The 25,068-nt window shown below is 51.1% G+C and overlaps 1 protein-coding gene and 1 pseudogene across 8 annotated transcripts in view; both read left to right on the forward strand.

The window, feature by feature from the left end:
* Window positions 1–25,068, forward strand: part of cep112 (centrosomal protein 112) — an 804,780-nt gene that overhangs the window by 745,912 nt on the left and 33,800 nt on the right. The window lies entirely within an intron of this gene.
* Window positions 1,380–1,655, forward strand: LOC140395681 (large ribosomal subunit protein eL43-like; annotated as a pseudogene).

A 25,068-nucleotide genomic window follows, 5' to 3' on the forward strand; every position in this document is an offset into this window, starting at 1 on the left:
ATCCTTGTATGTGACCCACAATCGCGCTGGCTGCAGCATTCCAAATCTCACTCCTTTCCGGTGCAACACCGCCTTGGCCCGGTTGAAACCCGCTCTTCCCTTTGCAACCTCCGTGCTCCAGTCCGGGTATATTCGGATCTCCGCATTGTCCCATCTGCTGCTCCGCTCCTTCTTGGCCCATTTCAAGACCCTCTCTCTGTCCGTGAAACGGTGAAATCTCACCACAATCGCACTTGGCGGCTCGTTAGCCTTGGGCCTCCTCGCCAACGCCCGGTGTGCCCCATCCAGCTCCAGAGGCCTCGAAGGGGCCTCCGCGCCCATCATCGCCTCAAGCATCGTGCTCGCATATGCCCCGGCATCGGCTCCCTCCACTCCTTCAGGGAGACCCAGGATCCGCAAGTTCTTTCTCCTCGACCTGTTCTCCAGGTCTTCGAATCTTCCCGCCCACCTCTTGTGCAGAGCTTCATGCTCCTCCATTCTCACCGCCAGGCCTAAGATCTCGTCCTCATTCTCACTGACTCTTTTCTGCACCTCCTGGATCTTTACCTCGTTAGCCTTCTGGGTCATCCCTAGTCCTTCAATCACCGACAACATAGGCGCCAGCATCTCCTTCCGCAGCTCCTCGAAGCAGCGCTTGATGAACTCCTGCAGCTCCGGCCCGCATTCCGCTTTGTCCCTGGCCGTCGCCATCCCCTCGCTTTTCCCGCTGCTCCAATGCCGTTTTTTTGGCCGTTTCACTTCTGCTCCAGTCCATAAAAGGTGAAGGAGGACCTTGCTCTGCCCTTCCCCACGGATCATCGTAAAAAAAAATTCCCGTTGAGACTCCTCTAAAGAGCCCGAAAGTCCGTGATAGCGGGAGCTGCCGAATCGTGCGGCTTAGCTCCGCATAGCTGCAACTGGAAGTCGTGAGATTTCTTTTTAAGGTAGCATCACAGTAGCACTGAAATCCATATACCACATTACTCATTTGTGTGATAGGCAGAATACTTTTTGGCCTGACGTCAGAATCCTGTTAGTGGTGAACACCACTCGTATTGCCACCGTATAGTAGCAGCTAGCTTCACCTGGTGTTCAAATTTTTGAAATACGTTCCCTTTCAGGGTAAGCTGAGGTGATTGGACACTTTTTGGGGCCTAAAGTTACTGTTCTTTCACTCCTGAGACTTAGTTTAAATCCAATCCACAAGGGTCAAAGCCTTCCTGGTGGATATAAGAGATCAAGGTATACAGCAGAAAACCATTCCTCAAAGCCACTCAGCACTAAATTAGCAATCTCCAGGAGGCCAGAGGACAGTGCCTGAAAAATGGGAACATCACAGTACTGCAGGCGGAGATACTCTTAAAAGTGACATCTGGACCCTCTCTGCTCCAGCCACCAAGATGACAAAACGCACCAAAAAGGTGAGAATTGTCTGGAAATACGGGATCCAGTACGAAGCTTCCCTCTGCAAAATGGTGAAGAAGATCGAGATCAGTCAGCACGCAAACTACACCTGCTCCTTCTGTACGAAGACAAAGATGAAGCTCAGAGCAGTCGCTATATGGCATTGTGGATCTTGCTAGAAAACAGTGGCTGGAGGAGCTTCGGCCTACAACACCTCAGCCATTACAATAAAATCTGAAATTCCCCGTCTGCGGGAGCTGAAGGATCAGTGAGCACTCGCTGTGGAATCTACCCCTTCCAGAGGTTTATGTATCTGCAAACTTGTTAATTAAATGTTAACGGCAAAAAAGGTGACATCTGGGGCTCCCATTGACCAGAGGCTAAACGGGACCAACCATATAAAAGTTGTGGCTACCAGGACAGGTCAAAGACAAGGAATTCTACAGCGAGTAACTCAACTCCTGACTCCCCAAAGCCTGTCCGCCATCTACAAGGCACAAGTCAGGAGTGTAATGGAATACTCTCCACTTGCCTGGATGAGTGCAACTCCAACAATGCTCTAGAAGGTAAAAACCATCCAGAACAATGCAGCCCACTTGATCGGCAACCCATGCACCACTTTTAGCATTCACTCCCTCGACCATCAGCACACGGTGATTGCAATATGTATCATCTACAAGATGCATCGCAGCATTCACCAAGGTGGAATCTTCCAAGCCCACAACGTATGTCACCTAGAAGGTCAAGGGATGCCATCATCTGCATAGTATGCCCCTATCCTGACTGGGAAATATATCGCCGTACTTGCACTGTTATAGATTCATAGAATCCCTACAGTGCAGAAGGAAGCCATTCAGTCCATCAAGTCTGCACCCACTCTCTGACAGGACACTCCACCCAGGTCTACGCCCCATCCACCCTGCCCGACACCCAAAACCCCATAAACTAGACTGCACATCCTTGGACACTAAGGGGCAATTTAACATGGCCAATCCACCTAACCCGCACAGATTTGGACTGTGGGAGGAAACGCACATAGACGTGGGGAGAACGTGCAAACTCCACACAGACAGTCACCCAAGGCCGGAATCGAATCCGGGTCCCTGGCGCTGTGAGACGGCAGTGCTAACTACTGTGCCATCGTGCTACCCCGCCACAGTGTTGTTGGGTCAGAACTCTGCAATTCCCTCCGTAACAGTGTACAAACACCACATGGGCTGCAGTAATTCAAAAAGGCAGCTCACCATCACCTGCTCAAGGGCAATTCTGGATGAACAACAAATCTGGCCGAGCCAGCGATGGTCACATTCCAAAAATGAAGGGAAAAAAATAAAAGAAAAAGTAAGCTCTAATTGGAAGAAGCTTGGTTCTAAATTTAACCTGTGTTATATTCCGGAATCTGGTAGTTTTATTCTGTTCTTAATCTATGCTCTGCCTGACCTAAAAATGCTGGTGGCAAGACTGAGAGAACATTGTGTCCCAAGCACTAATTTTTTTCACCTTGATGAACACAAATTTCCATCAAAATTTCTCCCCACATAGGACTTTTGTCTCTTGCAGTGTGTTTATAGTCAGTGGCATCACGTGAGCTGAGGAATCCTTTAGTCACAGGAATAACATCTAAGGCAGGGAACTAATGTGCTCAACGGCATTGTCTAGGGTTCTTTTTGTTGCCATCTCAGCACCATTCTGAATTTAGCGTAATCTCTCAGTACATAACAACAAAGGGAAAGAGCCTTCCAGGTGAGAAATCAGGACAACAAAAAACAGATTCAGAAGTATGAGCCAGAGAACCAAGGAGCTTTTAGATGTGATTTCTATCAAACCAAATCACAGGAAAGTTTAGGTGTGGAATTGACAGCAGAATGTAACCAGAGGGTTCAGGGAGATTAATAACACAGCAATGCTGAGAGGTGTCTGGGAACGTGGCTTTTTAAGACATGCATAATTACAAACATTTTTAAAATGCAACATTAAGCCAGATTTTACAAAATAATAATAAAAAGAGATTGACTGAATATGGCTCTCCAGTGCATTTTGAAATTTCCCAACAGGAATCCATGCTATTTTTGATGTTTTAAGAACAAACACAGAAAATGGCTCATAATTATTATGTGCACAGCCTTGATTATGCTAAATCATGGTGTTATGACTCCAGCCTTGCAAAGGCATCTGCACTGGGAAACATTTCAGATGAACTAATCACAAGCCATTCTGAAAGAAAAAACTCTGTTTTTAGAAAGTGTGCAGTTGGTAATCATTCAGTACTTGGATTTTGTGTGTAACTGAATTCCAATTGATACAGTGTGCTATTGATCTTTGTTCCAATTTCTCCCCTGCTTTCATGAAGCACCAATCCATCTTTCCTATGAGCCATTAAACCAAGGCTCCGTCTACCCTCTCAGGTGGATGTAAAAGATCCATGGCTCAGTTTCAAAGATCAGAGAAGTTCTCCCGTTGTCCTTGCCAATATTTATCTCACAACACACCTCACGAAAACAGATTACCTGATCACTATCGCATTGTTTTTGTGGGATCTTGCTGTGCACACATTGGCTCCGACATTACAATGATTATGTTTCATTGACTGTGGAGTTCTTTAGGGTTTCCAGTGGGTCACAGTTTCACGGTTACAAGTAGGGCTCTATCATACCTTGCCCAAGTTGTCATTCTTTATTTGTGAGTCTCGGCAAATAGCATCAACAGGCAATTTCGACTGCGAAGGTGCCATTTTCTGCAGTTGCTCAATATCCTGCCCGGTTGCTGGATTCTACAATCCATTCCCAGTCACGGTGAATAAATACTCATGGTTCTCCTTTCTTTTAAAAAAAAAATGTTTATTAAGAGTTTTTTAACAAAATGTTCAACCATACAAACAAAGCCCCCCCCCCGTAACAAAAAAGAAAGAAAGCTCGCATAGCAAGACATGAACATGGCAAGTCAATATGATACAGAACTTTGTACATTGGATTCCTCCTGTACATGTCAGTTTTCCGGATCATTCATGTGTTTTCTTGCTCAAATGCCCCCCAGAAAAAAAAACCTTCCCCCTCCCTCCCTCCTCCCCCCACCCACCCCCCGGGTTGCTGTTGCTGCTGACCGACCTTCATCTAACGCTCCGCGAGATAGTCTAGGAACGGTTGCCACCGCCTGTGGAACCCCTGCGCAGACCCTCTTAAGGCAAACTTTATCCTCTCCAACTTGATAAACCCAGCCATATCATTTATCCAGGCCTCCACGCTAGGGGGCTTCGCCTCTTTCCACATTAACGAGATCCTTCGCCGGGCTGCTAGGGACGCAAAGGCCAGAATGCCGGCCTCTTGCGCCTCCTGCAATCTCGGCTCGTCCACTACTCCAAATAGTGCTAGCCCCCAGCTTGGCTTGACCCGGACTTTCACCACCTTAGATACTATTCCCGCAACTCCCCTCCAAAACCCCTCCAGTGCCGGGCATGACCAAAACATATGGACATGGTTCGCCGGACTTCCTGAGCACATCCCACATCTGTCCTCCACTCCAAAGAACCTACTCAGCCTCACCCCCATCATATGCGCTCTGTGCACTACCTTAAACTGTATCAGGCTAAGCCTGGCACACGAGGAAGAGGAATTAACCCTATTTAGGGCATCAGCCCACAGCCCCTCCTCAATCTCCTCCCCCAGCTCCTCTTCCCATTTACCTTTCAGCTCCTCTACCAAAGCCTCCCCCTCTTCTTTCATCTCTGGTATATCGCCGACACCTTGCCCTCCCCGACCCATATGCCCGAAATCACCCTGTCTTGAATCCCCTGTGCCGGGAGCAGCAGGAATTCCCTCACCTGCCGCCTCACAAACGCCCTCACTTGCATGTACTTGAAGGCATTTCCCGGGGGTAGTCCAAATTTCTCCTCCAGCGCCCCTATGCTCGCAAACGTCCCATCGATGAACAGGTCCCCCATTCTTCTAATCAGTGCCTGATGCTAGCTCTGAAACCCCCCGTCCATCCTTCCTGGGACAAACCGATGGTTATCCCTAATCGGGGACCACACCGAGACTCCCAACGCTCCCCTGTGTCATCTCCACTGCCCCCAGATCTTTAGCGTTGCCGCCACCACTGGGCTCGTGGTGTACCTTGTCGGCGAGAGCGGCAGCGGTGCCGTCACCAGCGCCCCCAGGCTCGTTCCTTTGCAGGACGCCATCTCCAACCACTTCCACGCCGCCCCCTCTCCCTCCATCACCCACTTACGGATCATCGCTACGTTGGCTGCCCAATAGTAGCCACCCAAATTCAGAAACGCCAACCCTCCTCTATCCCTGCTACGCTCCAGGAACCCCCTCCTTACCCTCGGGGTCTTGCTTGCCCACACAAAACTCATAATGCTCCTGCCTACCCTCTTAAAAAAGGCCTTGTTGATCACGATTGGAAGGCACTGGAACACAAAAGGAAACTTTGGGAGGACCACCATTTTAATCGACTGTACCCTGCCCGCCAGCGTGAGTGGCAACATGTCCCACCTTTTAAAATCCTCCTCCATCTGTTCCACCAGCTGTGTCAAATTAAGTTTATGCAGTGCCCCCCCAGCTCCTAGCTACCTGAATCCCCAAGTATCGAAAGCACCTTTCCGCCCTCCTCAACGGTAGGTCGTCTATCCCTCTTCCCTGATCCCCCGGATCACCACAAAGAGCTCACTCTTTCCCACGTTGAACTTATAGCCCGAAAAGTCTCCAAACTCCCTTAGGATCTGCATGACCTCAACCATCCCCTTCACTGCTGGATCCGCCACATACAGCAACAGGTCGTCTACGTACAGCGACACTCGATGTTCCTCTCCCCATCGGACCACCCCCTTCCATTTCCCCGACTCCATTAACGCCATGGCCAAGGTTCAATTGCCAATGCAAGCAGCAGAGGGGACAGGGGGCACCCCTGCCTCGTCCCTCGATACAGCCGGAAATACTCCGACCTCCGCCGGTTCGTGACCACACTCGCATCATTATCACATTTCGGAGCCTTCGCACATTGGTATTTAGCTGCCTACCCTTTACGAATCCCGTCTGGTCCTCATGAATCACCCCTGGGACACTTTCCTCAATCCTGGTAGCCAACATTTTTGCCAGCAACTTAGCATCTACGTTGAGGAGCGAGATCGGTCTATACGACCCACATTGCAGTGGGTCCTTATCCCGCTTCAAGATCAAAGAGATCATCGCCTCTGGCATTGTCGGGGGCAGGGTCCCCCCCTCCCTTGCTTCATTGAAGGTCCTTACCAGCAACGGGGCTAACAGGTCTACAAACTTCCTATAAAACTCCACCGGGAACCCATCTGGCCCCGGGGCCTTCCCTGCCTGCATGCTCCCCAGTCCTTTAACCAGCTCCTCCACCCCAATTGGCGCCCCCAAACCAGCCACCTCCTGCTCCTCCACCCTCGGGAACCTCAGTTGGTCCAAAAATCGTCGCATCCCCTCTTTTCCCCCTGGGGGCTGGGACCTATACAGCTCCTCGTAAAAGGCCTTGAATGCCTCATTCACTTTCACCGTACTCCGCACCGTAGTTCCCCTGCCATCCTTGATTCCACCTATTTCCCTCGCTGCCATCCTCTTACGGAGCTGATGTGCCAGCATCCGACTCGCCTTCTCCCCATATTCATATATCGCCCCCTGTGCCTTCCTTCACTGTGCCTCTGCCTTCCCTGTGGTCAACAGGTCGAACTCCGTCTGGAGACTTTGTCTCTCCCTGAGTAGTCTCTCATCAGGAGCCTCTGCATACCTCCTGTCCACCCTTAAAATCTCCCCCACTAACCTCTCCCTTTCCCTGCCCTTTCTCTTCACCCTATGAGCCCTGATGGAAATTAACTCTCCCCTGACCACCGCCTTCAGCACCTCCCATACTACTCCCACCTGCACCTCCCCGTTGTCGTTGGCCTCCAGATACCTTTCAATGCACCCCCGCACCCTCCCACACACTTCCTCGTCTGCCAGCAGTCCCACATCCAACCGCCACAACGGGCATTGGTCCCTCTCCTCCCCCACCTCTAGTTCCACCCAATGCGGGGCATGGTCTGAAATGGCTATGGCCGAATACTCCATTCCCTCCACTTTCGGGATCAATGCCCTGCCCAGAACAAAAAAATCTATCCGGGAGTAGGCCTTATGTACGCGGGAGAAAAAAGAAAATTCTCTGGCCAAAGGCCTGGCAAATCTCCACGGATCTACTCCCCCCATCTGATCCATAAACCCCCTAAGCACCTTGGCCGCAGCCAGCCTCTTCCCCGTCCTAGATCTGGAATGATCTAATGCTGGGTCCAGCACCGTGTTAAAATCCCCACCCATTATCAAGCACCCTACCTCCAAGTCTGGAATACGCCCCAACATCCGTTTCATGAATCCAGCATCGTCCCAGTTCGGGGCATATACATTCACCAGTACCACCTCCGTCCCCTGCAACCTACCGCTCGCCATCACGTATCGGCCTCCATTGTCCGCTACTATGTTCTTGGCCTCAAACAACACCCGCTTCCCCACCAATATTGCCACCCCTCTATTCTTCGCATCCAGCCCCGAATGGAACACCTGTCCTACCCATCCCTTCCTTAACCTGACCCGATCTGCCACATTCAGATGTGTCTCCTGAAGCATGGCCACGTCTGCCTTCAGTCCCTTTAGGTGCGCAAACACTTGGGCCCTCTTAACTGGCCCATTTAGGCCTCTCACATTCCACGTGATCAGCCGGATTGGGGGTCTAAACGCCCCCCCCCACCCCCCCCCCCCGCCCCCGCCGACTAGCCATCTCCTAACTTAGGCCAGTCCCGTGCCCGCGCCTCCCGCACCCTCCATTCCTCCAGACGGGGAACCCCCGCCCCGACCACCTCTTCCATGTTCAGTTCCCCCTCATACAGTGCAGCAGCAACCCTAATGTCCCTCCCTACCCCCCCCCCCTTCCCTCCCCGCTAGATCCGCATCTAGCACTTTTGCTCCCCCCATATTACTTCCGTGAGTCAGCTGACTTCTGCTGACCCCGGCTTCCCCGCCTGCCCGTTGATCTCCCCGTGTAGGAGTCTCTCTTTCTCCTTATCTTCCTCCATCCCCCCCCCCCCAGCGCGGGAAAAAGCCCGCGCTTTCCTGAGCCAGCCCCGCCCCCTGTGGCGCAGCTCCTGTTGTGGCCATTGTCCCAGTTCCCCCATCCCCGAGTCTCACCTCCCTCCAGCACCGACGCCCACATTCCCCACCATCTCGTCTACAGAAAAAAAAAGAATTTTAACCAGAACTCTACCCACATCCCCATCCATTCTTTACCCATATTTACAGCCCCGTATACAACCAACATCCCCCCTCACAACCACAGCCCCTCAGTTCGAGTCCAATTTTTCCGTTTGGATAAAGGTCCAAGCCTCTTCTGGTGTTTCAAAATAATGGTGTCGGTCCTGATAAGTGACCCACAGTCGCGCAGGCTGCAGCATGCCGAACCTGACTCTTTTTTTGTGCAGCACTGCCTTGGCCCGGTTGAAGCAGGCTCTCCTCCTTGCCACCTCCATGCTCCAATCCTGGTAGACTCGGATCACCGCATTCTCCCATCTACTGCTCCGCACCTTCTTGGCCCATCTCAGAACACTTTCTTTGTCCGCGAAGCGATGGAACCTTGCCACTATCGCCCTTGGCGGCTCATCAGCCTTGGGTCTCCTCGCCAGGACCCGGTGTTGCTCTTATTAGCCTTAGTTTTATTAGCTCTAATTCTGTCACCTTTGTATTTCTGTCGCCAGGTATTTTTCTGATACCGCCACGTGGTACAAGCTCAAGTAATGATTGATAATGCAGCACACCGCTTAGTAAATGTTAAATCAACGATCATTTATTATATACAGCAACAAATACTTATACAATAATCCTACTTCTAGACTATTACCTATCCCTAAAGGCCAATACTTAACTTTGGTGATGGCCCACCAGGTCAGGGAAACGAATGGTCTATCGAATTGGGTCTGGCCTGCGGGATTCAAAAAGGCTGGTACGGGTCGATAGTCTGGAACACCTATCTGGTAGCGATCGCTGGAGTAAGACTTACTTGTTCTTTCGTCGAAGGGTCTCGAAGGTTGCGAGTAGGAGAAGAAGGGTCGATCTGAACTTGGCCCCTCTTTTTATAGTCCCTAGGGGCTTCCCGCCTCTCGGGTCGGACCTTGACCCTGGTTCCAAGTGATTGGACTTGGTCCCAATCACTGGGTTCGATATGCTCCAATAATGGGGCGATTTCTTGATCGGGGGGTGGTCGTCCACCTTTCTTTGTCTCAGCCACTGCTGGCGCCGAAAAGTCTGGATCGGCTTTATGTTGCTAATGTGTAGCAATTGTTCCCGGGGGTGGCTGCTTAGAATGCAGATGGCTGGGTTGATGTGCTGTTAATGGTTGCAGGTATCGGTCTGGGCCGACTTCCCCAGAGCCGAATACACTGTTTTGCCTGCAGCTGTCCGTTTGAGTCCTGTTGGCTGATTTTCCCATCGGCCTCTTTCGTTCGCCATTTTAGATCGGGGTTTGACCATTTTACTCGGGAATCAGCCATTTTAGGTGGCTACACCGGTGAGCCCCTTCCAGCTCCAGGGGGTTCGGAGAGGCCTCCGCACCCATCAGCGACTGGAGCATCGTACTCACATACGCCCCGGCATCAGCTCCCTCCACTCCTTCGGGGAGACCCAGAATCCAGAGATTCTTCCTCCTCGACCTGTTCTCCAGGACCTCGAGTCTCTCGGCCCACCTCCTGTGCACCGCCTCGTGCGCTTCCATTTTTACCGCCAGGCCCAGGATCTCGTCCTCGTTCTCATTCGTTTTATCCCTCACCTCACGAAGCTCCACCGCCTGGGCCTTCTGTGTCTCCTTCAGCCCCTCGATCGCCAACAGCATTGGCGCCAGCATCTCCTTTTTAAGCTCCTCCACACAGCGCTTAAGGAACTCCTGCTGGTCTGGCCCCCATGCTGCTCGATCTCCGCCCTCCGCCATCTTGTTATTTCCCCCTCGTTTTTGCCGCTGCTCCAGAGCCTCTTTCTCCGATGCTCCACCGCTAATTTCCGCCATACAACGTAAGGGGGGACCTTACTTCACCTTCCCACATGGGATTGAATCAAAAAAAATATAGCTGCATATATATTTGGAGGCCAGATAGCATGAGAACTTAGCACGTGTCCTAGTTAGCCTGAAGCTCTTAAAGGCAGTTTGTCCTATTAAAGGAAGGTTTCACTGATTCACCACAAGCTGCTTATGAATACCACTGATGCAACTGCACCCAAGGGAGCTGAAGGGGCAGGGCATAGAGAAAGCTCTGTTATTCACAGACATGTCTCTGGAGGCCCCCGTCATGGAGGTGAACAGAATGAGGGAGGACATACCTGCCTGCAAGGATAGGAGACACTCACGGAAAATCCTCCATAGTGGGAGCTGGTAGCAATAGAGGTCAGATCTTGGGATCTGTCCCTAAGGACCTGGCATGTGTGTTGGAAGAAGTTTAATGGTCACATACAGGTGATAAAAGTCAGTGAATGTGCCTTCACATGGTTGTCTGCTCAACACACCAAGATAATGGGGAGCATCTCAGCCTAATTTCAAGAAACCATAGAGACCCAAAGATGTTGGACACAGCTGACTGGTGCCGGGTAAATGCATCATGGCTGCTGCCGGAACCGAGATGACATACTGGGAGTGGTCACACTTCAGCTGTGCATTTGTAGAATGTTCGCCCTGGCAGTTCCTGTACCTCTCTCCATTGACATGAGGCCCACAGAACTAGTCAAGACGCCCTGGCACCTTTGGGAACTATCGTGGCAAAGCTCCATGTCTGCTCATTCTGCTTGGCCCTGCTGAAGGAGAAAATGCTCCCCTCTCTAGAATAGCTGGCCTCCATGACTGTCCAGATGCATTGATGGACAAAATACAGGGAAGTGTTCATGATGTCACCCAGTCCAGAAACATAAATTGAATCCCCACTATGATCTTGATGGCCACTTTGAGCTGGCTTTGTCTCAGAGCAGCCGGTGTCACAGTTTAGTCACTATCTCGTGGAATCTAAGTCACCTCAGGCATGCCTCCTGGTCTAGGTGGAGGAAGTGCTCCTAATTGGCAGGGTCATCTGTGGAGAGCCCTCCTCTTCTTTGCTTTTCACAGAATTTTCCTTGTCTGCAGCTTTTACTGCATTTCGTAGTTATGTTGCAAACCAGGAGGCTGTGTAACCACTGCCTCAATCCTGGGTCACCAAAACTATTGCCCCCCCCCCCCCCCGATTTTAGGTTTCCTCAGGTGAATGAAGAGGTGGGTTCCAGAAACATATATATTGACAAAATCAAAGATGCAATACGATACTTTGAATGCGAGTCTTTGCATGTAATTAAGTCTTTACAGGTCCAGAGAGAAGGGCAATCACAGGTTAAAGAGGTGTGAATTGTCTCAAACCAGAACAGTTGGTAGGGTTTCGCAAGCCCAGGCCAGATGGTGGGGGGTGAATGTAATGCGACATGAATCCAAGGTCCCAGGGCAGCACGGTGGCACAGTGGTTAGCACTGCAGTCTCACGGCGCCGAGGTCCCAGGTTCGATCCCGGCCCTGGGTCACTGACCGTGTGGAGTTTTCACATTCTCCCCGTGTTTGCGTGGGTTTCGCCCCCACAACCCAAAGATGTGCATGGTAGGTGGATTGAACACGCTAAATTGCCCCTTAATTGGAAAAATGAATTGGGTACTCTACATTTTTTTAAAAAGAATCCATGGTCCTGGTTGAGGCCGTACTCGTGTGCAGAACTTGGCTATAGGTTTCTGCTCGGCGATTCTGCGTTGTCGCACGTCCTGAAGGCCGCCTTGGAGAACGCTTGCCCGAAGATCAGAGGCTAAATGCCCTTGACTGCTGAAGTGTTCCCCGACTGGAAGGGAACATTCCTGCCTGGCGATTGTCATGCGATGTCTGTTCATGCGTTGTCGTAACATCTGCATGGTCTCGCCAATGTACCACACGTATGAGGTAGACAACGTTGGCCGAGTCGCACGAGTATGTACCGCGTACCTGGTGGGTGATGTTCTCACGTGTAATGGTGGTACCCATGTTGATGATCTGGCACGTCTTGCAGAGATTGCCATGGCAGGGTTGTGTGGTTTCGTGTCGCTGTTCTGAAGGCTGGGTAGTTTGCTGCAAACAATGGTTTGAGGTTGCGTGGTTGTTTGAAGGCAAGTAGTGGGGGGTCTGGGGATGACCTTGGCAAGATGTTCATCTTCATTAATGACTGTTGAAGGCTCCGAAGGAGATGTCGTAGCTTCTCCACTCCGGGATCGCTTATTGTCCCGAGTAGGTTTCAATTAAGTTACTGTGAAAAGCCCCTAGTCGCCACATTCTGGCGCCTATTCGGGGAGGCTGGTACGGGAATTAAACCGTGCTGCTGGCATGCCTTGGTCTGCTTTAAAAGCCGGCGATTTAGCCCAGTGAGCTAAACCAGCCCCTATACCTGAAGAAGGAGCAGTGCTCTGAAAGCTAGTGATTCAAAAAAAAACCTGTTGGACTTTAACCTGGTGTTGTAAGACTTCTTACTGTAAACCAAGGAGATTAAGGATTTTAAAAAATTATTTTATTCAAAGCACTTTCATTCTTTTTTTTTCTTTCACACCATTTGCCGACTGAGAGTCTTAACAGGGTTGCTTTCGATAAGGTATTCAAAAGTTGACTTAATTGATCACTTTGACGTCCCTCCCTGTTATGAAAGTGCCTTTTTTCCATCGGGTTTATCAAGAGCAAGAGCTGGCTACAAGATATCAGCATTTTTGTGCACAGTCATTAATCCAGCTTCCCTTCCACAACAGTCTCTGAAAGTTCTGTAGTGTTCTTCATTCATGGGAAACCATCTCACCCCATAGGTTAAGGCCAGGGACAGGAGGGTGTGACTGCAAATGAGGCAGGTAAGTGGATCGAGAAGGTAGAAGTGGAGGAACCTCAGCCATTGCAATTGTTCAATAGATTAGAGTTTCTTGCAACTTGTGGGGATGAAAGTGGGGAGTAGTAATCCAGGAGACCTGGAAGTTTCACATTTGTTTATTTATAATTCATTGTAAAGCATACAACAGAGCCTCAGCCCGGTGCTACCAACACTGCTGGTCCAGGTCCGGGCTGGCATTTAAAGGGCTGAATTAACAACTCCCAGGTGGGTGGGCCTCTGCCCATTACCAGGACACTCGTACTCTATGAGTCCCACGGGGATATCTGCTATCAATCCCCTGTGATCCTCGTGTGGGTTATCACACCTTACTCCCCAAGTCTGAATGTTCCCTTTCACTCCCATGATGATGGGGCCTTTTAGATTTATTGTCACGTATACCGAGGTACAGTGAAAAGTGTTGTTCTGCGTACAGTCCAGGAGGTCGCTCCATAAATGAAAAACATAGGACATATGATAAATACACAATGTAAATATATAGACACAGACATGGGTGATGCATACGGAGTATAGTGCAAAAAACAGTAGGGAAGATGCACAGAGAGATCATTTCAGTCCATGAGAGGGTCACTTAGGAGTCTGGTAACAGCGAGGAAGAAGCTGCTTTTGAATCTGTTAATGCGTGTTCTCAGACTTGTATCTTCTGCCTGATGGAAGAGAGAATAATCAGGGTTGGAGGAATCTTTAATTATGTTGCCTGCTTTCCCAAGGCAGCGGGAGGTGTAGTCAGAGTCAATGGATGGGAGGCGATTTCACGTGATGAACTGGGCTGTGTTTACGACGCTCTGAAGTTTCTTACGGTCTTGGGCCGAGCAGTTGCCATACCAGACTCTGATGAAACCAGATAGGATGCTTTCTATGGTACATCTGTAAAAATTGGTAAGAGTCAATGTGGACATGCCGAATTTCCTTAGTTTCCTGAGGTGGTATAGCAGCTGTTGTGCCATCTTGGTTGTAGCGTCGACGTGGGTGGACCAGGACAGATTGTTGGTGATGTGTACACCTAGGAATTTGAAGCTGTCAATCACATCCACCTCGGCCATGTTGATGCAGACAGGTGTGTGAACAACACTTTGCTTCCTGAAGTCGATGACCAGCTCCGTAGTTTTGCATACATTGATGGAGAGATTGTTGTCGTTGCACCATGCCACTAGGTTCTCTATCTCCCTCCGGTACTCTGACTCAGCGCTGTTTGAGATCCGACTCACTATGGCTGTGTCATCAGCAAACTTGTAGATGAAGTTGGAGCTGAATTATGTCACACAATCTAGTATGATGAGTGTAGTAGGGGGCTAAGTACGCAGCCTTGAGGGGCCCGGTATTGAGGATTGTCGTGCAGGAGGTGTCGTCATTTATCCTTACTGAATGTGGGGCAAAATTCTCCGGTATCAGCGCGATAGCCGCCGACTGGCGCCCAAAACGGCGCAAATCAGTCGGGCATCGCGCCGCCCCAAAGGTGCGGAATGCTCCGCATCTTGGGGGGCCGAGCCCCAACCTTAAGGGGCTAGGCCCGCGCCGGATGAATTTCCGCCCCGCCAGCTGGTGGAAAAGGCCTTTGGTGCCCCGCCAGCTGGCGCGGAAATGACATCTCCGGGCGGCGTCTGCGCGGGAGCGTTAGCGGGCGCTGACGGCATTCCCGCGCATGCGCAGTGGAGGGAGTCTCTTCCGCCTCCGCCATGGTGGAGACTATGGCGGAGGCGGAAGGGAAAGAGTGCCCCCACGGCACAGGCCCGCCCGCGGATCGGTGGGCCCCGATCGCGGGCCAGGCCACCGTGGGGGGCACCCCCGGGGCCAGATCGCCCCGCGCCCCCCCCCAGGACCCCGGAGCCCGCCCGCGCCGCCTTGTCCCGCCAGTAAGGTAGGTGGTTTAATCTACGCCGGCGGGACAGGCATTTTAGCAGCGGGACTTTGGCCCATCCAGGCCGGAGAATCGCGCGGGGGGGGACCATCCAACCGGCGCGGCGCGATTCCCGCCCCTGCCGAATATCCAGTGCCAGAGAATTCGGCAACCTGCGGGGGCGGGATTCACGCCAGCCCCCGGCGAGTGTCGGAGAATCTCGCCCGTGGTCTTTGGGTCATGGATCCAGTTGCAGAGTGAGGAGCCAAGTCTTAGGTTTTGGAGTTTTGATATGAGCTTGGCTGGGATTATGGTGTTGAAGGCGAAGCTGTAGTCAATGAATAGGAGGCTGACGTAGGAGTCCTTGTTGCGCTAGGGTTGAATGTAGGGAGGGAGATAGCGTATGCTGTGGACTGATTGTGGCAGTATGCGAATTGCAGTGGATCAAGGCATTCTGGAAGTATGGAGTTGATGTGTCTCATGACCACTTCTCGAAACACTTCGTAATGATCGATGCCAAGGCCATCGGAAGGTAGTCGTTGAGGCTCATTGCCTGATCTTCTTTGGCACCAGTATGATAGAGGTTTTCTTGAAGCAGGTGGGAACCTCTTCCTTTGATCTGTTTTTCCCTCACCGTAATCCCCTCCCCCTACCCCACTTGGGGCATCTGTTCCCTGTTCCTAGTCACCCTTTGACAGACTGCCCACCTTTGTTCTGCCATGAACACATTCTAATCTCTTTATGTGCCACTATCAGCACCTTTCTTAGCCTTAATCACCCCCATTTACATTCCTTTTCTCTTCTTTGTTAATTTCCACCTATCGCTGCCCCTCTATCCAGCCCCACTGCTCCCCCCCCCCCCCCCAATACACACACACACACAACAGTATAAATCTGACTATTTCCAGTTCTCTCCACCCTTGACAAAGAGTCATCCAGACTCAAAACATTATATCCCTTCTCTCTCCACAGACGCTGTCAGACCTGTTGCGATTGTCCAGTATTTTCTGTTTTGGTTTCAGATTCCAGCATCAGCAGTAATTTGTTTTTATCTATTCTTCAGCCTATCTGTTTTCAAAGCACTTCCCAGCCCAGAGTGAATGAAAAGGTTTTTTGTTTACAGATGCTGACTGCCCTGAGAGATTCTAGAGGCAAGCTTCTTGTTTGAAAACCTTTTTCATTGCCACTAATGAATCTTCAGCCTGTGAGCCAAAGAAGTGAGAATGAGCTTACAGATGCCAGTTGCCAATGGCCTGGGAGTGTAGGTCAACTGGGGGAGAGGGGGCTTGTTTTGTGGGGGGAAGGGAGTGAGGAGACTCAAGGTTGCCAGCCTAAGAGGCTGGCTGGATGAGACCCTGAGAGGGAAGACAGGAGGACAGTGATCGGGGGGGAGGAGTTGTGCCCTCTAACGTTCATGAGTCTTGCTCGCCAACTCATTGGCCACCATCATTTGACCCTCACCAATCAGCCTCGTGTTTACAGGACCCTGGTGTCCTTCATGGAACTGTCGGACACTTTGCGCCACAGAGAAGTCCCGACTCGACAAGGAGACAGTGCAGCACCTGTACCACGTTTTAGCAAGCCTCGCACCATGTGGAGGAGGGCACCCACTCCCTGTGGCCGTGAAGGTCACTGCTGTCCTGAACTTTTATGCGACCAGTTCATTCCAGGGCTCAAATAGTGACCTAGTGGGATATCTCAGTTATCAGCCCACAAATGCATCCACACGGTCACGGATGCTCTATATGGCCGGGCTTCTGATTACATAAACTTCAACCTTGGCCAGGCCCCAACAGGATGAGAGGGCTGCGAGATATGCATCCATCACTGGACTGGCACCGATCCAGCGAGCCATCGATGGGATACATGTGGCGTTAGAAACACCATGCATCACAGAGTCCCCTTTATCAATCACAAAGGGTTACATTCACTTAATAGTCAACTCGTCTACGATCACCACATGAACATTATGCACGTCTGAGCACACTTCACGGGACCTGGCAGGTAAGTCGGCTGGTGCGGTCCTCGGGGGGGGGGGGGGGGGGGGGGGGGGGGGGGGCGGGGGGGGGGGGGGGGGGGGCGGGGGGGGGCGGGGGGGGGGGGGGGGGGGGCGGGGGGGGGGGGGCGGTGGCCTGGCTCGCAATCGGGGCCCACCGATCTGTGGGCAGGTCTGTGCCATGCCTTCCTTCCGCGCCGGCCATGGAGGAGCCCTACAACCCCCTGCTCGTGCGCCAGAATACGCCAGCCGGTCTGCGCATGCGCAGAACCACGCCGGCGGTTCTGCGCATGTGCGAGATCACGCCGGCCCTTCGGCGCACGTGCTAACATCGCGCAGTCCCTTCGGCGCCAGCTGGCGTGGCGCCAACCCCTTCGTCCACCTAGCCCCCGGTAATGCGGAGAAGTGCGGTTCGCGCCGGTTTTCCCGCCAGCGTGGGGACTTAGTCCCTGGAAAGGAGAATCCCACCTGACAGCTTTGTCCTGGGACACCCACAATTCCCAGGGTCTTCAAGGACCATGCCAGGCATCCGGGATGGCTAGTGAAACAAGGGGTACCCATTGATGCCTTGACTGATGACGCCAGTGTGGAGACCTGCGACTGATGAGGAGTTCCGGTAAAATGAGGCTTACAGTGCCACTGGGTTATTTATCGAGCGGCGCATTGGGGCTCTGAAGATGCCATTTTGTTGCCTCTATCTGGCTGGTGGACCCTTTAGTACAACCCCAGAGGGTCTCCCGCATTGTTCTGCTGTGCTGTGCTCTCCGTAGCTTGGTGCAGCAGCGAGCGATATGCTGGAGGAGGGTGAGCGGAACTGATGAGGATGAGGACTAGGGGGAGTGGAGGGAGAGCCAGAGGTGGACCCCGAATGGGCAGCACGATGGCACAGTGATTAGCAGTGCTGTGTCACAGCGCGAGGGTCCTGGGTTTGATTCTGACCTTATAAAATTGTCTGTGTGGAGTTTCCAAATTCTCCCCGTGTCTACGTGGGTTTCCTCCGGGTGCTCCAGTTTCCTCCCACAGTCCAAAGATAGGCAGGTTAGGTGGATTGGCAACGCTTCTTGGTCTTTTGGCTAAGATGAGCGTGAGGTCAGGTGTGATGCCTGGATCTGGTATGTCTCTCTTGTGGGGACCATGAATTGGATTCAATTTGAATTGGTTTTTGGAGCAGGCAAGGAGCTGGATTATGGGTTTGCCCCTGCCACACTCTGTGCTCTGGTTTTATAACTCTGATAAAGTAATTTAAAAAAAGGTTAGGTGGATTGACCATGCTAAATTGCCCCTTAGGGTAGGGTTGCAGGAATAGGACAGGGGATTGGGCCTAGGTAGGATGGTTGGTCAAAGGGCAGACTCAATGGGCTGAATGGCTTCCTTCTGCACTGCAGGGATTCTATAATTCTATGATAAATCAATGAAGGACAGGCGGCGGCCAAGGTGCAGATGGGCAGGAGGTCCAGGGATGCCCTCATCGCTTCCAGATCCTCCCAGTGGAAGGCGTGTTGTCCAGCAGCTCCACAATACTTGCCTCCTTGGGTGCTGCTTATGTCTGACTCCAGTCTGTCTGCTGACTGCACACTAACTCCAGACTCATGTCTGAATGCGGGTGGGGGGGGCGCATTCCTTGTTCTGCAGCTCCAAAGGGGGAAAAGGGGCAAGGTGAAGAATTCACTGAATGGTGGCGTGGACATTCCAGGTTGTCTGTCACTGGGTCTCGTCACTGGCATTGCTTGGAGGGTCTGTGGGAGGAAATGAGTTCAGATGGGGTAAGATGATCTTTCCCTATGGAAGAGGGGTCAAAGACAGTGAGGCATTACAGCTTTGAACAAGAAAATGTTTTAATTAGGTGACTAGTGATAGTGACATTGTTTAAACCCTAACTTCCTAAGCCTAACTTCTCCCGTGCCCACTCTGTGCACCTAGAACCCCTTAATCTTACGAGGTCTACCCTTGTCTAGGTGTGTTACCATGATGTACATAAGAGGTGGAAGCGGCCTGCTGTATTATCAAATCCCCACAGTGCAGGAGGAGGTTATTCAGCCCATTGAGTCTGCACCTACCCTCTGAAAGAGCACCCTACCCGGGTCGACCCTGTCCTAGTAAACACACGTAACCTAACCTGCACATCCCTATACTAAGGGGTAATTTATCATGGTCAGGCAGCACGGTGGCGCAGTGGTTAGCATTGCTGCCTCACGGCGCTGAGGTCCCAGGTTCAATCCTGGCTCTGGGTCACTGTCCGTGTGAAGTTTGCGCATTCTCCCCGTGTTTGCGTGGGTTTCGCCCCCACAGCCCAAAAGATGTGCAGGGTAGGTGGATTGGCCACGCTAAATTGCCCCTTAATTGGAAAAAATGAATTGGGTACTCTAAATTTATTTTTAAAATAAATTAATTTATCATGGCTAATCCACCTAACCTGCACATCTTTGGACTGTGGGAAGAAACTGGAACATCCGGTGGAAACCCAGGCAGTCACGAGGAGAATGTGCAAACTCCACACAGTCACCCAGAATCCAACCCGGGTGCCTGGCGCTGTGAGGCAGCAATGCTAACCACAATGCCACCGTGTCGCTCAATCGGAAACAATCGCAAAGGGCACAACCGGGAAATGAACCCAGGACCTCTTGCAAGCTCTTTAATTATAACACCCAAAGTGAGAATCATACCCTTAGACTAATAAGCTGCCTCGAAGCATGAGATGGCCTTGGCAGGTGTCTTCTGGAGGGCCTGGACCTGGAGGGACCCGGCTGACATTTGGGTGTCACTGCTTTTGCCATGTCACCCTGTTCTGCCCACTGCCCCTGAGATACGCTGGTGCAGGAAAGGAGGATTCAGAAAGCCTGACGACTTCTAGAGTCTCTTTGGTGGCTCCATGGGACGGAGGGGCAGCGGAGTGAGATCCAGAAGTTTCAGCATCTGGCACTGCCAGTCCTGGAGGCCCACCATTGTTTCACCATAATAATAATAATAATCGCTTATTGTCACAAGTAGGCTTCAATTAAGTTCTGTGAAAAGCCCCTAGTCGCCACATTCCGGCGCATGTTCGGGGAGGCTGGTACGGGAATTGAACCCGCGCTGCTGGCTTGTTCAGCATTACAAGCCAGCTGTTTAGCCCACTGTGCTAAACCAGCCCCAGCCTCATGTTGTTGAAGCTCTTAGTAATGGACCTCTGTGTCTGGTCCAAGCTCTGGAGCCCCTCAGCAATGGACATCTGGACCATGCCCTCGAGACACTCAGCTACGTTCCTCAGAGACTGAGCCATGGCTCTGACATCTTGCCTCAGGGTTTTTACTGCATCGCCAGCCTTGCAGTGTTGGCCTGTGTGCTATGCAATGCTGGCAACACCTCCTGCAACTGAAGGCTTTCGGACTCCTCCAATCGGCCTTGCAGTTGCAGGAATTCTGCTGACAACAAGCTGAGTGGGGGGGTGGCAGGGGGGAATGTTGAGTATGATGCTGATGCATTTGCGTTAACAGTAACATGTAAGGGGTGGCGGAAGAGGCAAATACCATAGAGAGAGACAGAGGACACTCACCCTGTAGCTCACACGAGGTCATTCCTTTGTTTTGCAGCATTGATCCACCATCTTCCTGGTCCGAACTGCTGCCACCACATCCTCGGCGGAACTGGTGACATTGTTCAGTTGCCTCCTGCCTACACTCGGGTATATTGTGGCCTGCCTCTCCTCCACGGCATCCAGAAGTCTGGTGAGGGCCCCCTCCGAAAATCTGTGTTCAGGTCCAGCTGCTGTCTCCCTGGCTTGAATGAAAGTTGAGTGCTGAGAATCCTTTTATCATAGAATTTACAGTGCAGAAGGAGGCCATTTGGCCCATCAAGTCTGCACCGGCTCTTGGAAAGAGCACCTACCCAAGGTCAACACTTCCACCGTATCCCCATAACCCAGTAACCCCACCCAACACTAAGGGCAATTTTGGACACTAAAGGCAATTTATGGCCAATCCACCTAACCTGCACATCTTTGGACTGTGGGAGGAAACCGGAGCACCCGGAGGAAACCCACGTACACACGGGGAGGATGTGCAGACTCCGCACAGACAGTGACCCAAGCCGGAATCGAACCTGGGACCCTGGAGCTGTGAAGCAATTGTGCTATCCACAATGCTACTGTGCTGCCCGTATATTGGGAGGCACGGTGGCGCAATGGTTAGCACTGCTACCTCACGGCGCCGAGGACACAGGTTCGATCCCGGGTCACTGTCCGTGTGGAGTTTGCACATTCTCCCCGTGTCTGCCTTGGTCTCACCCCAACAACCCAAAGATGTGCAGGTTAGGTGCATTGGCCACGTCAAATTGCCCCTTAATTGGGGAAAAAAAAGAATTGGGCACTCTAAATTTATTTAAAAAGAGAGAAAAAAGAGAATCCATTTCTATGCACTGCTGAGTTGACCGCTGACCCCCAGGGCGGGGCAATCAGATTCAGGCATGGCTTGTTTCACATGGTGGAGGAAACATTTTATTAAGTGGCTTAAGATCATGATCCAAATTACACTGTCGGTGCTGGCAGGAATCGCACTGATTTTCTCGCGGAAATGAGACTTTGTCATTTTTCAGGAAAATTCTGTCCTTGGTTGCAGGGTGACCAAGGCTGGCACCTGAATATTGAAGGGTGTTTGACAATTTGAAAAGCTAGGGGGCTGGATTCTCCTCCCGCCGCGCCACATTTCCGATTCACCGTGCTGGCGGGATGCTCCGTTACGCCGGCTAGTCAATGGGGTTTCCCATTGTGGAGCAGCCTCACGCCTCGGGAAACCCCCCGACTGCCGGCAAAACGGATCATCCCTTCGGCGGTGAATCCAGCTCAGGGTGCTAGGATGGGGTTGCTGTGCCAGTTCAAAATGTTTTTTTTCTAAATTTCGAGTACCCAATTCATTTTTCCAATTAAGGGGCAATTTAGCGTGGCCAATCCACCTGCCCTGCACATCTTTGGGTTGTGTGGGTGGAACCCACACAGACATGGGGAGAGTGTGCAAACTCTACACGGACAGTGACCCAGAGCCGGAATCGAACCTGGGAGCTCGCCGCCGTGAGGCTGCTGTGCTAACTCACCGCGCCACCGTGCTGCCTGTCAGTTAAAAATGTTGTTAGTGCTGTAGTCAGAGATGAACGTAGCTCAAAAGAATAAGATGTAGATTCATCTTAGAGTGAGATAAGAAATAGGAACGGTTAGAGGTCACTTGTGGGAGCAGTTTAATCCCCCGCCCCCCCCGTAGGACAGAATACATAAATGGAGCATGTAAGAAAGCTACTGCAGTAATTTTGGGTAACTTTAATCTACATGTCGATTGGATTAATAAGATTGGCAACAGTAGCCTGGAAAATGAATTTGTAGTGTGCAAATCGTGTGCAAATCGGACAATTTCTTACAGCTGTATATTCTAGAATCAACCAGGGAGCAAGCTATTCTCGACCTGATAATGCGCAATAAGACAGGGTTGCTTAATACCCTAGGGTAAAGGACCCTCTAGATGAGAGTGATCATAACATGATAGAATTTCATTCTTAGTTTAAGGAGGCAGAATGTGGGTCTAAGACTAGTGTTTTAAACCTGAATAAAGGTAATTATAAGGGTATGAAGGCAGAGCTAGTTACAGTGAACTGGTTTAAAAGGTCAGACAGTAGCGATTCTGTGACAGACTTTTAAGGAGATATTTAATAACTCATCAAATATTCACCCCAGAAAGAAAGAAAGTCTCTTTGAGAAGGATGCATCTTCCATGATTGAATAAAGAAATTCAGGATTGTATCAAATTGAAAGAAAAACGACAAATCTGCCAAGATTAGTGGTGGGTGAGAACATTGGTTGGATCTAAGAACCAGCAAAAGATGACTATAAATAAATGGGAGAAAGTTGAGCAGGAGAGAAAACTAGTGATATAAAAATAGACAGTAAGAGTTTCTCCAGGTATTTAAATAGGAAAAGAGTAACTAAAACTGGTGTTGGGCCTTCAGAGAGCAGGTCGGGGGAATTGGCCATGAAAAACAAGAAAATGGCCAATTTCAAGCTCCAGCCCTTTGTTAGCCATGACACTTTACTCGGCAGTCTCTTACAGCAAATTTCTGTATCTGCCCCCTCAGCAATTTACCAAGTTTATTCTTAAAGGGCCAATATTTTCCACACCCATCAGATTAAACTTGAAATGACATTATCTGTCAGTGGATAATTACCATTTGCTGCAAGCATGCCATGCTAGACTGCTGAGGCAAGTTCAGACGCTACATCTACTTCAGTATGATCCTCTTTGATATATTTTTATTTGAAATCACTGCTTTCCCTCAAATTGCAGATATTTAGTAGAGCAGGTAGAGTAGTTGATGAAGTGATGTCATGGCTTTTTTCCTTTTGTGATCTTGTCTATTAATGAGCAGAATGTATTGCAAGTCTCTCTGAGATTTTTATGGCTGTGTCTTAAGCTGCTTGTGCCTGAACCTACACCACCAACACACAGTGACTGCAGTGTGTATCATCTACGATAGTACTGCAGAAACTCACCAAGGCTTCTTCAACAGCATCTCTCAAACCCCTGGACTCTATGGCCGAGAAGGACAAGGATAGTAGGAACATGGAACATAACCAGCAGCAAGTTACTCTCCAAGTCACACGCTATCCTGACTTGAAAATAATGCACCGCTTTCTTTATTGTCACCAGCTCAAAATCTTGGAACTCCCTCCTTAACAGCACTGTGGGTGTACTGACACCACAAGGGCTGCAGCAGTTCAAGATGTGAACCACTCACACCACAAGAGCAATTAAGGATGGGTACTAAATGCCGGCCTGGTCAGTGACCCCATGAATGATCAAAAACAAAATTCCATCCTTAAAGTGCTCTACCTCTTTGACGGCATGAACGGCCGAGCCGAGGACTAATTCTGGCCCCAACAGGGGGCCAGCACAGCATTGGAGCGGTTCGCGCCGCTCCAGCTGCAGATCCCGGTATGAACTGTGCGCCGCGGGATCCATGCATGCGCAGTTGCGTAGGCGCCAATGAGGACATGCGCAGTGGCGCCAACACGCGCATGCGCAGTGGCCTCCTTCAACGTGCCGGCCCCGACGCAACATGGCGCAGGGCTATAGGGGCCGGCGCGTAGGAAAGATGGCCCTCAGCCACAGAGGCCGGCCCGCCGATTGGTGGGCCCCCATCGCAGACCATGCCCTATCAGAGGCCCCCCCCCCCCGGGGTCGGAGCCCCCTCCGACCCTGCACGCAGAGTTCCTGCCGGCTGCGACCAGGAGTGGATGCCGTTGGCGGAACTCTGACTTTTTAGAGCGGCCACTCGGCCTATCCGGGCCGGAGAATCGGCGGCCGGGCCGCGTAGAGCGGCCCGCGACCGTCGTTGCGCCAAACGTGCCGGCGCCAATGGATAATCGCGCGTCGGGGCGGCGTGGCGCAGTTGTCATCATAGGAAATAAGAGCAGGAGTAAGCCATTTGGCCTCTGATGCCTGCTTCGCCATACAATAAGATAATGGTTGATCTGATTGTGGCCTTAACTGTACGTTCCTACCTGCCCCCATACTCCTGACTCCATTGTAGATCAATCGTCAGTGTAACTCAGCCTTGAATATATTCAATGATCCAGCTACATCCCTTATTTTGAAACTATACTCCATAGTTCTAGATTCCCCCATGAAGGGAAATATCCTCGCAGCTTCTACCCTGTCAAGCCCCCTTGGAATCTCACATATTTCAAGAAGATCACCTCTCGTTTTTCTAAACTCCAATGAGAATAGGCCCAATCTGCTCACCCTTTCCTCATAAGACAACCCCTTCATCCCAGGAATCAACCTAGTGAACCTTTGCTGAACTGGATCATGTGCCAGCCCAGATCTTTATTTGGACAGGAATTCTCTTTCTCAGTGTCTGTCAAACACCCCGTCTTTTGTCATTTAATAAGGGACATAGCTGTTTGTGC

The sequence above is a fragment of the Scyliorhinus torazame genome, chromosome 18 (assembly GCF_047496885.1).
Source record: "Scyliorhinus torazame isolate Kashiwa2021f chromosome 18, sScyTor2.1, whole genome shotgun sequence".
Taxonomy (NCBI): domain Eukaryota; kingdom Metazoa; phylum Chordata; class Chondrichthyes; order Carcharhiniformes; family Scyliorhinidae; genus Scyliorhinus; species Scyliorhinus torazame.